General features: G+C 42.9%; 1 protein-coding gene across 2 annotated transcripts in view; it reads left to right on the forward strand.

Moving 5' to 3' along the window:
* The first annotated feature begins 280 nt into the window (after positions 1 to 280).
* CDH5 (cadherin 5) overlaps positions 281 to 15,664 on the forward strand; it is a 31,113-nt gene continuing 15,729 nt past the window's right edge. For both annotated transcript variants that reach the window (XR_005564740.1, XM_039384456.1), the window contains exon 1: positions 281 to 406. The gene's annotated coding sequence lies outside the window, so the exon portion shown is untranslated. The remainder of the gene's footprint in view (positions 407 to 15,664) is intronic.

Here is a 15,664-nt window from a genome sequence, read left to right on the forward strand (position 1 = left end):
CTCTTTCTAAAACAATACTAAATAACTCACCAACTTTGGTCTTTCTCTCAGAGCCAGTTTCCTTTTATTCAGCTCCCTCATTAGAGTCACCAACAAATAAGTAGATATAGCAATAATAAGGCTAAGTTTATCTTGTTTCCTTTTCCTCCACTCCCTTTTCTCACTGTATTGCTAAAACTTGGAACAATAACAGGATGCCGGGATGCAGGGTGGGAAAAGGCTGACTCCCAGCTGGAAAACCTTGGAGACTGGAGAGCTGAACACTCCCAGTATTGCTTAACGAAAAGAGAAGTGGATTTTGCTATTTGATCTTCATTTTTTGTGTACTGCTTAACATTTTGGGATACTGTTGATTTGAGTTTGCCTGATCTGGGGACAAACCGAAGCTTCGCCAACTCTGACTCAGGTAAGAGATAAATGTTATTTGCTGTCCTTCAGCTGTGAAGTTCATTGCAAAGGTTTTTTACCTCCACCAAAATTATTTTCTAATGTGTAAAATAGTTTAAGAAATACCAGCAAACAGGCTCTGAATTTTATATACAACCACAGATCCCTTTGGGCCTCACATCGAGGGCACTCACACCAAGTGCAGGCAACAGTAGAGCTGTTTACAACTGACACTGCAAGAGGAAAATCTCTGGCTTTCCTGGGCTATAACACAATACTCCCAGGTTGTTTAAAAGAAGAGACATTTCATGATTTTTTGGAGGAACATTTAGATTATGTTGTCGATGAGCATTCATAATGGAAAAGGGACAGAAATGATCCTGCAAATTGCACCTGTAAACCCTTTAGGAAAGGATTTCCCTTGTGGTGTGGACAGTTACAGGTCCAGAACTGTTTGGAGGGAACAGGTGTGTGCTGGGCTATGATTTGGTGTAACAGGTTTTATTATCAGGTGGCTGGTTGGGCACTGCCCAGGCTCCCCAGGGCAGTGGGCACAGCCCCAAGGCTGCCAGAGCTCCAGGAGGGTTTGGATGATCCTCTGGGGCACAGGGGGTGACTCCTGGGGATGGGCCTGTGCAGGGCCAGGGGTTGGACTGATGATCCCTGTGGGTCCCTTCCAACTCAGCACATTCTGTGATCCTGTGATTAAAGTGGGGGTTGTCTTGGTATCTGTCTTTGAGGTGCCACGGCTTTACTGTGCCCAATGCCAGGAGGTGACAGCCACCATGTACCAGCTTTGGCACATCACTCCTGCCAAGAGATTTATTTAAGGCTTAGAGGGGAGTTTACATAAACAGGTCAGTGATTTTGTTTCCTAAACTCAAGTTTAAAGTGGCCCAGGTGCTTTAGCACCCTAATCCTGGGCTGCCAGGTTTTACAGACCCTGTTCTAAAAGACCAGCAATTCTTATTTCAGAGGTTTCTTGATCTCAGTGGTCCAAGAAGACCTACTTTTTCTGATGAGGTATTTTATGAGCAGTGGCTTGATACAAAAAGTTGGTTGAAAAGGCTTTTATCTTATCCTAAAGCTATTGTAACAGGTCCCTGAACTAACAAGCTCCCTGTACAGCCTGCAGAGATGAAGCATTTATGCATAAGAGATGAACTGATTGTGTTTTTTTCTGTAAGAACTCTATGCTGTAATAGTGGGACTGTCAGTGTGCACAGTACCTCACTGTGCTGGTTGTCACACTGTAATAAAGATAAAAGTAGGAAAGAAATGCAAGGAAAAAAATGTGGAAGATGAATCTCTGCAAGAAAATCTCTTGCATTCTTAGCTACCAAAGACTTTCCAAGTTGGCTGCTACTGCAGTTAACAAAGGCATAGTTAATCAATGTGTCCCTGCCTCCACTGATTATAAATCATTAGATCAGCATTTGTAAAAGCACACAGTATTACAGATGTTCATGTAGGATAAAATATTAGACAAAAGCAAGGATGCTCCATTGATTTACAAAAGCTTCTCATCTTAGGTTAATTTGTGCCTTGTAAGAACAGCTCACAGAAATGCTGACTTGCAATTTATCTGCAGTATCTCCAGGAGGTACTTTTTATCCTTAAATAAAGGGTGACCCACAAGAGAAAAGGACACTGGATTAATCTAGCATATGAAAGCCTTAGAATAGTACAGTATAGCATAGAGAAGAATGTGAAATTACAAACAATAAAACAAATTAATTTGAAAGCAAAATATAAACTCCATTAACAAATCATTCCTGCTTTGCCCACAAACCTGGCTTTGTTTTTCAGGCTGCTACAACAGAAGTATTTCCCAAAGCTTTGCTTTAGCATAGGATCATAGAACTCTTTTTCAAACATTTTAAAACTAATGCTAATGCTGAAATTGTGCCATGAAAGGGATACCTGTCCCTCAGCAACGTGCAGCTTGCAGGGTGGGAGGTGTGAGGCAGCTGGGGCAGAGCAGAGTTAACAGGTCTGATGCCAGGTTTGCTTCACATCCTGCCTCTGCTGAGGGAAACTGCACTGAAAACAGGATACAGGCAAAAATCCTGGGGCATGGTTTAGAAGCTGCTCTGATTTACAGCACTTGTGGAACAAAGGCCTTCAGTGCACAGCTGTAAATCAATTACTTCAATTAATATTTCAAATGAAAAACAGAAAAACTTTTTTTTAATTATTTTTTCTTATCAGGGTATGTGTCTACACAACTACAGGTTTAAACCAGGCCAGGCAATATTTTATATTTTCTAAAAGAACAGAGGTTCACAGAGTCGAGATAAAGGATTAATTCTAGCAGCTGAGCTTTCTATAAGGCATCTCATGATATTTCTGGGTTTTGCTTAGGTTCCAGAAGTTTAATTCAGAGCTTCAAATGTTAGTGCCAAGAACAAAATAAGAGGTTCCCTGTTTTTGTGAGAAAATTTGTTGAACATGAAATTATTTTGGTGTAATTTTTTTTAAATAAATGTCTTTCCCCCTGTTATCCTTGTGAGTTTACAAACCAAAAACCCCTCCAAGTTTAGCCCTGATGTGTCTGGTCTCCATTCTATCCAGGAACAGCAGACAGTGGTTCTTGTGTAAACTGGAGGTTTGCTAGGGCAGAGATGCCCAGCTCACAATGACTAGAACAATTCCCCACATGTGCTTGTGAAGAGCTGAGCAGAGTCTGAGCTTGGAGAACAGACCTTGGCAAGCCCAGAGCTGGATCCTTGTTTGATCTGTGATAAGAGTTTGTTGATCCCCCCATGGGTCCCAGTTCAGCCCCCACTCCATCCCAAGGGCCTGTGTAGGTGTATCAGCACTGCAGACACAGAGCAGAGAACACTCTCCTGTCAGGTCATGGCCAGGAGCCACCACTTTGGCTGCCAAGGAACTTGCAGGCATCCTTTTCCAGAGCCTGTCCAAGCACAGAGCCCACTGCAGACCCAGGGATCCTACCAACTGATGCAGGGAACAAGGATGGGCAAAATCAATGTACATCTGTCAAGGAAACTTGCCTGTCCACCACCCCGGAGCCACTCTGGCAGCCACACTGCCACCCCCAGACTGGCACTGCTGGGACAGGACCCCTTCACAGCAGGGGCTCCAGGAGCCAACAGGTCCTGCTGGACTCCCCACACCCCCCACACACTGTCAGACCAGTTTCCTCACCAGTTCCACCCCAGTTTTCCCATGGCAGAGCCTCAGATGTCTCATTCCATAAAGCTATTTGTGCCCAGTGCAGTAACACAGAAACAGCCCAAGCTGTCACCTCCCAAACAAAGCAATTCCTGGGTTTTTCCCCCCTCCCAGTCCAAGCACACCAGAGTCTGGAGCCCTCAGCTGGCTGGGCCACATGTACCTGTGCCCTTTGTTATGCACAGGCCTCTTGCCTGGGGCTCCACTCATCTCCCACCCCCAGAGCCCACCCTGAGCTGCCCCTGAGCCCCCTGCACTGAGCCCCTCGACACACCCTCATTGCACGTGCTGCCCACCTCCCAGACTGAACCAGAATCCCTCAGAATCACATTCTGAGTTGGAAGGGAATGGCCCATACAGGGGTCAAACCCCCGACCTGGGTGTCATTAGCACCAGCTGAGCTCGTCTCAAGGTCACTGCAGTGAGCCTGACCATGAAATATGGGAAAATTAATACAAAATTTGGAAGAACCTGTTTGCAGTTCTTCAGTGCAGGAATACAAATTTGCCCTTCCATTTGATTTCCACACACCTTCATATGAATTTCAGATTTGCCAACAAGAATGGAACTAGCCATATATTGAATGGAAGGTTTTGCTGAATATTTTAAGTTTTCTCATACTTCTGAAGTGGATGTTATTTGTGCCATGAGTCTGTTTAATACACATGCTGCTACACACATCTCTTGGGCAGGCAGTGAGATTTGGGGCCCAGCCCTTCTGGGTGCTAAATAAACCCCATGGAGGTTCACAGGGCCTGGAGCAGTTCAAGAGCTGTGATTTTCAGGGCTGGCAAAGACAGGAGAAGGGCACAGGGACAACTAATCCATCCACTGCACTGTCTACGCTTCAGTTTTGCTACTCTGAGACTATCCCAGTAAATATTTACAACCAGTAAACCAGAGGCAAGCAGGTGCAGGGACACCGATAAGTATTTTTGTGTCAGACAGACAGCAAAACTCTTAGAAAAGATTAGCAGCTGAAAGTGTTTCAAGTATTTTCTATGAAGGCCCAGAACTTACAGTGAAAAATGACTGGTATTTTAGAGGTTACCTGGGACACACTGCAGAAATGGCACGTGTACCTTCCCAAAGAGCAGCAGAGAGCAAAGAGTGTTCCTGTGTCCTGACACTGCTGTCTGAATGCGAGGGGGTACAGAGCACTGTCACAGGTAGAGGTAGAGCAAAACCAAAATTGTTTTAAATCTTCATTTTCAAAACCCAAAGAGGTCAGTTCTATTGTCCCAGTCTAGTTGTCATCAAGATCCTTCTGCTCCTGTCCAACTTCACCAGCCAAAACTTGAGAAGAAAGAGCCCCCATTTCTATTATACATTCCTTTAAAAAGCCTCCTGTCAGTCTCCACAAACTCACAGGAGCCCACCTGGCTTTGTCCCCACTAAAGTCACCATTTCTCTGCATCCTCTGCATCCTCCTCTCTCCCCAAACCCAACATCTGGAATGGTTTTCCTGACACCTGGCAAAGCTCAGGGGGCACAAGGTGGGTTATCTGCAGCACACAGGGGCCCTGGGCCTTATTGTTTATGACAGTGCAAAGGGAAATTCCACTTCCACAGTGTGTCTGGAAGATACAGTTGAATTCCTTCTCCTGCCTTTGTCCACATTTTTAAGCAATCCTTTGGTAGGACCAGTCTTCCTTTTCCCCTTCCTTTTATGATGCTATCTGGTATGAATTTGTGCTCTGGAAATCCTCTAGGAGGCCCAAGTCTGCCTTACAACACATTGCTTGAGCAGACCGAGGGCCTGCTACTGCTCTCATGCAAATGAGAGGAAATCCTGCCATTGATGGGAATGGTTCCTGTGAGATGTTCAACTTCATTGGCAGAATCTCCACTGGCACAGAGTTTTAGGTCACCATCTCCATTCGTTTTGTGGAATACTCCCTCCCCCTACCTCCAGTCCTGGACCTGAATTCAGAAGAGATTTGCATTATCTTAGTGGCTTTTACTGTCATTATCTTTCAGATATACATGATCTATCTGCAAGACAACCAGTTACTCATGACTTGATGATCTTAAAGGTCTTTTCCAGCCTCAAAATTCTATGATTCTATGTTAGAATTAGGCCAAGCAATCAATATTACTAATAATCAGACTTTTCACCACCTGATCTAGAAACCTGCAATGAAATAGTATACATTATATATAGTCTACTAGTAGTAAAATTATAAGCATATATTGTCTATTTGCTCAGTACTGTTAATTTAGGTGTTTAGGCTCTCATTAAACATAAACAAATATTGCTACACCATGCACATTTTAATATTGTTCAGACTACCAATGCACTCTGCCAAAGACACTTACCCAGCACAGAAATTAAGAAGTGAGGGCAGAAAGCAGAGAGCACAAAGAGCTGAAATGCTTTTTGTAATGGGTTCGTTTTGCAAAGAAAATAATGTCAATGTGACAGTGAGAGAGCTCTCACAGATCTCTGTAGCACCATTTAACAAACACATCTGCTTTGTACTCTAGATCTGCCAGCAGCAGCCTCGGTAAAAGTTCAGGATTGGAATGGGTACTGAATTACTGAATAGTAATTGCACTTGGAGGTGACTTCAGTTTCAAACAGGAAGAAAGGGGCACATTTCTCTGTGGAATATATTGTCTCATTTTCCTGCTGTGAAATCGTGAGCTGTATCACTTGCCTTGTATGGATTAATCTTGGGCTTCTTTACGTGATGAGAAAGGGTTCATTCACACAGGAAAGGGGTTTTCAGTGGCCTTGATTAAAATGTGAGCTGTGGGAGAAATAAATGTTCCACCTACACAGCCACTAAAGAGACAAAAAATCCCACCTCAGCCCAGAAAATATCTCCAGCTGTGTTTGGGGTTTGGGCAGCAAAGCCACACATGCAGCACTGCTGGGAACAAGAACTGCCCAAACATCAGGGGACTCAGAGCATCACTCCCAGGGCAGGCAGCAGCTCGAGCCTGGGGGGGACAGGTTCCTCCTGGCCTCTGCTCTGGGGTGGTAAAACTCATCAGCCTGATGATCTCCTTAAGCCAGAGCACAGGCAACAGAGCAAAACACAATTACTCCACATGGAAACAAATCCACACTGACAAAAAAAAGTCATACAACTTACAACAGCTTTCTTCATCTTTATAAGCTTCCCTGAATTTTCAAATTTTCAGGCTCTTGGCTTCCCTTTATCAGCACATTGAACTGGCAATTTGCTTCCCTAGTTTTAGTTTGATTTCCAGATGAGATTTTCCTGACAAGAGCTAAGCTGTAAGTAAAACTATTGAAAGGCTCATTGTAAATTCACTAGGGCAGTAATAATATCATTTGCATCATCTCACAACACATGGAGATTATAACAATGGAAATGTTCCAGGAAAGGACCGTAACTATAGAGGTGGGCTGAAAAGGTCTAAAGTTAATTAAGCCTGGTCTAGAAGTCTAGTTGAATAAGGGCAGGAAACAGAGAAGAATGAACTGACATTTGAATTAGACATTTTAAAAAGGGAGAAAAATACTGAACACTAAACAAAATCTATCCAGACACACCCTGTTTTTTTAGCCTCTTGCCCAGACAGAAAACAAGAGATTTATATATGTGTACATGCTTTCTTTATCTGCCAGAAAAATAATTTTCAGAGGAAATACTAATGCATTCAGTTCCCCAGGAGAATACCCTGGACAAAGGAATGAGCACACAGAGCCAGCTGAACACGGTTTCTCTGTTTCAGATTACTGTTAGTGCAGTAAATACCAATTACTGTGACCTGGGCATGATGCTTGTGTTCCAGACAGATACTTTTGCTCTTGAGCTTTTGTTAAAGGAAAATGTCAAAAAAATCTTATCTGCTGTAAACACAGCTACATTGCACCTTTAAAAAAATCCTGTTTATTGCATGTGGTTCCTCAAAGGATTGGTACTTCTCCTTAATGAGAGTGACTCAGCTGGAGCTCTGTGCTAGGAGGCCTCTCTGATAGTAAGGTTTTATCTGGAAACAAAGGGGAAGTGGAGAAAGCTCTTCATTACATTATTCTTACAGTGTCCCTTATTTTGTTTCAGCTTGTCCTAACTCTCAAACATCCAGTGACAGCTTCAGCTGATCTCTGTGCAGAGCAGAGCTAAGCAAGGGCAGTACCAAAACAGATCCATTCTAAAGGTGCACACAGTTTATTGGAGGGAACAAAGCTCCTGGTCAGAGATGCTTGAGAAGTCTTTTAAATGACAACAAACAACTCCAGTATGCCCAAACTATTCCACTTCTGCACTGGAAGGAGCAAATAATTTTTGAAGGATTCCCTTGTCCCCCCACTCCCCAAAACCCAAACATCACCTGGGGGGGGGGGTGGTGCTGGGGATGAGGGAAGCTCAGTGCTGAGACACCTGCGCTTCTGTCTCTCCCACTACAGCCACCACAGTTTGGGATAAAGAAAAGGAAATTGGCTCAGAGCAAGAGAGAAAAAAGCTGGATGTACAACCATGTAAATATGTCCCTGAGACTCAAAGTCAGTGAGGCCCTTCTGAGCAGTGAGTGCCCCTGACTGCGGGATCATCCCTGAAAATGGCTTTAGGAATCAAGGAGGGAACAAGCTCTTTGCCTGTTTGCAACACTGGCACTTCATCACTGTTTGCAGCATCTGTCTTTATCAGTAATTAATCTGAACAGGAGATATTTTCCTCTGGGCTCTTTATTTTGGACAAAGAATTCATGGGGGGAAATGTCTGCAGTTCCAGACTGTGATGCAGGGTTATCCCACCCACCTTATCAGCTCACTTCAGAACAGGGCTGTATCTAATGCAAAGTTAAGCCCCTAAAATAGCTCAGATTTCAACAGCATTTGGCAACTGTTATCAAAAGATGTGGCCAAGAACAAATTTTCTGTCACCTGACTGTGAGCTTCATCCCTGCAACATCTGCAAAGCAAATAAGTCATCCCAGTCACAGGGACTACGGGCTTCCTGATAGTAAAAAACACTCCAAACCAGCAGAGCGCAGAATCTTTATGACACATGGATGATGAGCTAATAATGTTCTGTACCAATACCTAAACTCTGCTTGTGGGTTTGAGCACATTCACTCAACACCAGAATACTCCTGCTCCTCAGGAGTCCTTCAGCCCTTGTAAACCTGCTCCCAGAGAGCAGAAGCTGTAAACAGCTATAGCAGAGTAGTTTGTGACCTTAAAACTCCATGCTGTCCATGCTGGCAACAACTCAGAGAATGCCAAAACCTTCTGTTTATGATAGTATATTTATTTGTTATGAAACAGCATCAAAAATTAGTTTAATAATTTAATCACAATTGAGCTTCAACATATTTAACAGCTGGGTTCATCCTGGGCATTGTGCTTAAGCACATTTTATTCTTTCCTGTATTTTGTACTGACAGATTTGTATGTGAAGTAAAATGACACATGTGTATGTGAAGTAAAGGGCTTTATGCATGGAAAGACTGGACAATGCCATTTGCTTCTTCTTTAAAGGATTCTAATCCACTTTGGGGACACTTCAGGGAAAGTGTTTATAGTAAAGCATTATATGACTGTAGTAGAAGAGTAAGAACCCTTCAGCAGCACCAGGACACACAGATTTTAGTGCTTCATATCCTGTATCTGCTCCATTTTAAATTGGTTTTCACCAGCACTCAAGTATCTCTACAGTCTCTGTGATGACAATTAACTTTATCATGAAAAATGAGCAAAGACAGGGATTCTGCACCTGCCACGAGACATGATCTGCATGTGAGAGTGGGAAATGAACATTCTCAAGAGTCACCCAAGGATTGATAGACCTCTGGTGATAGACCTTCATCCTTGTTTCTCTCCTGGGCAAGGCAGTTTTACCAACACTGGGTACTTGCTAGACAAACCAGGATGCTCATAGGAAAGGAAAATAGCCACCCTTTAAAACAACAATTTTGCACAACCAATCTGATGAGAAGACCACAAAGTGTGTGCTCTCACCACTCATTTTAATGACTTCAAAGTATTGTTTTACCTCCATCGTGTGTCATCCCCACCACAGCAAACAACCACCACTTACACAGTGCAGTCATTTCAACAACAAAAGTCATTCAAGAATTAATTATTTAGCTAGTCCAAAACTAGTGCTTCCTTAAAGTCCATGGAAAGACCAACCCAATAACTAGAACATAAACATATATTTAATTTGTTTCTCAAATATTAGATTCACGAGGAAGAAACTCAGATAAAAACCAGGTTACTATAGATTGACAGAAAAATTATTAGATTAGAAATGAGAATAGGAGTCAAAGCTTGTGCACATGAACCAGAGAAGTAGTCCCTCCTGGCTGACTGACTTCACTGTGTAGGAGTTTTGACATGACACATAAAAATTAGCCCTGGTTTCTCTTGACCTATGTGGAAGTTGCTTACTTTTGTACAGACCCTACAGGTACATAGAAGTAGAGCCACATGTTTTATTAGAGCAGGTATGGGATTAATTTCCACAAACAGAAATGTTTCAGACCCCAAACAGATTTTAAACAAACACTATCCACAAAAAGCTACAGGTAAAGACCACAGAACAACCAGGCACAATCTGTCAGCCCATCTCCTCCAAATTTTTTAAGGAAAAGATACTGTTTGAGGCTTTCTTGAATTCCAGCAGTAGCCCAATTGAGAGCTGATTCTGAGCTGTACAGGTGTTATGTACAGGTAAACCAAGATCTAAGCCAAATAAAGGGTTATTTGAGAACAAGAAATTGAACCTGAACCACCACCAGCAAGACACACTAAAAAAAAAAAAATAGTTTTATAACTAATCCATTCCTTATCAGACACGAGTCATGTAGGAGCACAGACATCACCCTTCAAACTGCAAATCTATTTTTGAAAGTTTTTGGAAAATGCGCATTAAGAGAAGGTTAACTAGAAATTGAGAGAAATCAGTTAATCCTTCAAGCTCTGAGATTTTTGGCCTTGGTGCTTGACTGTCCAACAGACTTGCCTCAGAATTCCCTCAGCCAGCATTTCCCAGCAGAGGATTTTTGTGAGCCAGAGTGGGGCTGTGACCCTGTCCTGCCCACACAGAGCTCTCCTGTGCGCAGATGAGAATAAGCCAAGCCTGCTACAGGCTGGGCTTTCCCTGCTCACGCCAACAGCTTTACCTCAGTGGATCTACCCAGCTAAAACATTATGAGGCACATCACTGGTGTAAAACCAACTGCAGCAAAGTCAGGAGAATTTACTGATGCCAGAGCTGATCCTGCACCTGACTCATCCTGCTTCTCTTCCAGATCCAGACCTTCCAGGTCCAGGTGCTCTCTAGCAAACAAACTGCCAGTCTATACATCCCTTTTCCATAAACGTGTCTTGCCAAGGAACAAACAGGATCTTTCTTCCTCACTCATTTCTCTAAAATCATTCTGTTTGCAACAAATGTCTTCTCAGGCCATACATTTCTTATTTTCAGTTTGCACTCTGCCTTTTCATGTGCCCTTCTCTCAGGATTCACTGAAGCCCTTTGAACCTGGAGCCAGAAGATCACTCACCAAATGCAAGCAGGGGTGTCAGGAAGCTCTGGGAGGACCTTTGGGTGGATTCATTCTTGCTGCTCACCCATCTTCAGTGCACAGGCTGCCACTCACGAGCTTGGAGAGTGGCTTTGTTTCTTAAAAAAAAAAAAAAGAAAAAACACAGGTCTTGCCTCCCCCATTTTTAGCAAGTTCTGTATCTGAGATAAGAGAAAGATTGGGAGCCCAGTTTGGCTGCCTGCTTTCCACCAAGGTAATAAACCTTTAATGTACACACAGCAAGTATTTGTAGGCCTTTTATAGCCAAATGTCTTCATTTCCAAAAGAAGAATCTGTCCTTGCTGAGGACTCCATCCACCCATGAGCTGGAGTTGTATTTTGTATTACCTAGGAGGGGATTTTCTGGGGAGCTGAACAGACAGGGGAAAAAAATCATTAATAATATTAAACATAATATATAATATTATACATAAATGTATATAATTATACAACGTATAATATTATGTGTTATATAAATCTATATATTTTTATATTATATAAATATATAATTAAAATAAGCATTTTCCCCAGACCTACCAGAAACCTGGACCTGGAATCACAAAACAATTTCAGACTAGAATTAATTCTCTTTTTCCCTAGGAAAAAAAAATATAGGGAGCCAAAACCAGAATGAAAATCAGAAGTGCTGAATTGTGTCCTCACCATCAACACCGAGGACTGAACAGCACCAAATGCAGCAAAAGAGCTCTTACAGCACTGAGTGATGTGTGGGGTTATTTTTAAAGCAGCAAGTTTGCTTAAGACATTGCTGAAGTGGCTATTCATTCAAAGGCACTATCACAAGTATAAGATGTCATTTTACAATGAGTTTTCAGGCAGGCATTTGCACTCCAGATTGTTTAGTCATCAAAGTTGTTATTTACCTAAAGGCACCATCATGCATATAAAATGTCGTTTTAGAATCAGTTTGCAGGTAGGCATTTGAACTCCAGACTCTTTAGTCATCAGTGGAAACCACTTCTCAGATGCATAAAATTGCCATAAAGGCAATCAAAAATATAACACCAGGTAGTCAGGCCCATTTAAATCAGCTCAATAAAGCAGAAAGGAAAAAGCAGCAGTGTTCTTGGGAAAGGCCTATTTTGGTCATTGTTTAGTGTTGAGGACAAGTGACAAAACAGAGAAAACCACCAAGTGACCACCCTGAAAAAATCATATCTGAAAATGCAAAAAAAAAAAGATTGCTTCATATCAAAGGTTGCAGAATTTCCTCAGACAGCTTTTTTCAGTGGTGTCACCAGAGTTTGAAGCCCTGCCCTGGTTCCCATTGTCACTGTGAGCCCTCAGCTCCCCTCACTGAGCTCCAGGAGAGAAGGAGGGTCACGTAGATGCTGAGGAGAACCCGGAGTGAAGGTAACAAACATATCCATGTGGTCACTTGGGGTGTTTCTCTGGGGTGTTAGAAGTTGGTTGGAGCAATATTGTCTAATTATGAAATGAAGAGCAAAATCTGAGACTAATTATGAGGTGGAGAATACAATCTGAGACTCTTGGTACTCCTGACCCTGGTCCCCTGTCAGGAGATCACTGTGCTTCAAACGCACCTTTAAAAGGGATAATGCTTTTTAAGTGGCTCTAGGACTTTTCACAGACACATGAGGAGCTTTATCATGTGTTTGCACAGCCCTTTACAGCCCCTGAAAGGCAGATTAGGCACTGTGAGGGCTATTTTCTTTTTGTCTCCTTAGCAAAACTACAGGCACTGCAAAGAAAAAAAGATCATTTGTCCCCCTTCCGTGTGTGGTGTTCTAACTTTCTGTTTCTTGAGGCTCATGGCCTTCACACATTTACTTTTGGTTTTATACATCATAGATATGAGAAATTAATGTTCAAATGGGTGTTGTATGGCCAGGCTCTTCAGAGTCATTGTGTTACTGGGGCAGATCCTGCTCTCTGTGTCCCTCATCCTCACTGAGCACAGCAATTTGGGAGTGTTTAGACAGTGTATCAATGTATATTTTTTACATCTGAAAAAAAAATTTGCAGTGTTGTCCATTCTGTGAAACCCTGTTTTTTTGTATGGTTTTTTTTTTCATTTGCATCATTCAGATCCCCACCAAGATAGTGTAAGCAAAAACAATATTTCATTGCCAGCCTTCCTCACAACCAGGTATGAAATTTATCTCAACAACAGGGACACAAACCTTTGACAATGTATTTCTTTTCTGGTGTATGATAGAAATTTGTTCAAACTGGCTCAGGATGTTCATTATCACTCCTCTGCCACTATTTGGGTTTTTTGGGTGCTGAAAAATTCTCAAAGATGAGCATGAGTTTTAGTCTGATCAACCAGAAAAATACATAATTTCAGATGTAACTGTCTCATTTCCCCAAGTCTCTGTACAGAAACCTGGTTTAACTTCTATTTAACGTGCAAGCATAGAACTAATTTCTTTGAAAACTAAACTAACCTTACATAAGCATTAATATACACTTTTAGAGTGAGAAGTGAACCAAGTGAGAGGCAAATACCGTAAAAAAACCCATAAATGTTCATAGGAATATTTCTTCCAGTGTTTTCATTATATGGAGACCTTATTTATATTAGCTGTTCATCACCCTTGCAGCTGATTACTTACCAAAACAACTCATAAAATGCAAACTTTTAATTAATACAGTATTTTCTGTATCTCCACCTGACTTTTTTTTAATAATTACTTCCATTCTGCAAGAAGAAACTTCACTGTATGAGCCACGTCTCCATTAAATCACTTCGAATACCAGAATTTCTCAGGTAACTGTCTATAGTACCCTGCAGACCAAGAGTTATTTGCTAAAATAATTCAACATATAAAATGAATAATACGGGTGGAAAAACCCATCATTTGCCAAAAGAAAATTTAAGAGCAATGCAAGAAACTCAGCTGCTTGAATAAACCATTCCCCCGCTAACTTTCAGGAGCATTTATGGTCCCTGCTTAAATTGGAAGAAGTTTGAATTACTGGGCTAATCAGTCAAGGGCAGAGGGATAACGGGGGACTGTACATTAGGGGAGAGCAGGGAAGGGACCTCCTGGCAGCATCCAGGGAAGGGACCTCCTGGCAGCATCCAGGGAAGGGACCTCCTGGCAGCATCCAGGGAAGGGACCTCCTGGCACAATCCAGGGAAGGGACCTCCTGGCAGCATCCAGGGAAGGGACCTCCTGGCACAATCCAGGGAAGGGACCTCCTGGCATCCAGGGAAGGGACCTCCTGGCAGCATCCAGGGAAGGGACCTCCTGGCAGCATCCAGGGAAGGGACCTCCTGGCAGAGACTGGGCAGAGCCCAGGCTGTGCTTGCCCTTCTCCAGAAGCCTGTGGCCACAGGGGTCATTATTTGCAGGGGTGCATGTGATTTCCTCTCCTCAGTCCTGCCTGCCACAGCAGGCATGGGAAGGAATGAAGTGTCATTCCCTGTCACCCCCCAGGAACTTTCTCTCTTGTGACTCCACGGGAACTCATTCTCCCGCCCAGGCATGGGAATGTCTCTCTTCTGCTACTGCCTCTGGCATTTCCAGTGAGTTCTGCTGGGAAGGAAAACTATCAAGGCCAGAAAAGAGAACATTTAGTACAACCTGTCAGGGGCTGCCATCCACGGAGCGTGGCCTTCACACCAGGACAGTGCCCTCGTCCCGTCACTGCTCCGGGAGTGCCCGTGTGCTGCCAACGAAGGGCATTCTGAAACGCTGGGATGAATTCAGTGACAGACTCCACAATGGCCAAATGCCAAACCTGCAGGGTATCCTAGAAGAAGTGTCCTCAGAGCCAGCCTGTCCCATGGAGCAGAGCACACACAGTGGGAGTGGGCACTGTCACTGCTGCCAACAGGAGCAGTTCTGAAAGGTGACAAAGGCCAGGCAGGAGCCGTTTTTTGCAGGGTTCTGCTATCCCAGCCTGTGTTTGACCCACAGGGGGAACCAGAGGGCAGGCCAAGCTCCACCAAATTACCCACAAAGGAATATTAACTTACCAAGGAGGCTGGGCAAGTATTAACAAGGAAACCATTAATGAAGAGTTAAAGGAAGTGAAGCCACCTTAATATCTAAGAACACAAATGGATCTGCTGAGTTAAAGGGCTTGCTTAAGTTTCAGCTGAAATGCAAACATATTTAAAAAGATTCAGTCAGCACTTTCTGTATTAGTGGGCAAGTTCCCAACAGCAGTACAGGACAGCTCCACTTACCAGGGCAACAAGAGAAAGGGACTTTTTAAACACTACACTCTGGTTTTTGCAAAACCACAGCCTGTACTACTTGACATCAGCCAACTGGTTTCCTTTGGTTACCATGTTTTGTAATCAAATCACTGCCTTCCAGTTTCCAGTTGTAAAGTGTCCATATACACAAATAAAACATACAAAACCAACTAAACCTTACTAATTTTTCTAAAAACATTCAAAGCGCATAGAATACAAAAAACTAGCTAAATCAAAAGGTTTTGTTTGAATCCAGAAAACTGTATTAAGCACAGTTTAGCTATTAAAAAGCAACTTCAAAGCCACCTTATTCGGTCACTTCCTCCAGAGCCACAGAGGAGGAATGTTCCTCAGCTTATGTATAACAATGCAGGA

The sequence above is a fragment of the Pipra filicauda genome, unplaced genomic scaffold (genome assembly GCF_003945595.2).
Source record: "Pipra filicauda isolate LSUMZ 115617 unplaced genomic scaffold, ASM394559v2 scaffold356_size1356884_pilon, whole genome shotgun sequence".
In the NCBI taxonomy this organism is placed as follows: domain Eukaryota; kingdom Metazoa; phylum Chordata; class Aves; order Passeriformes; family Pipridae; genus Pipra; species Pipra filicauda.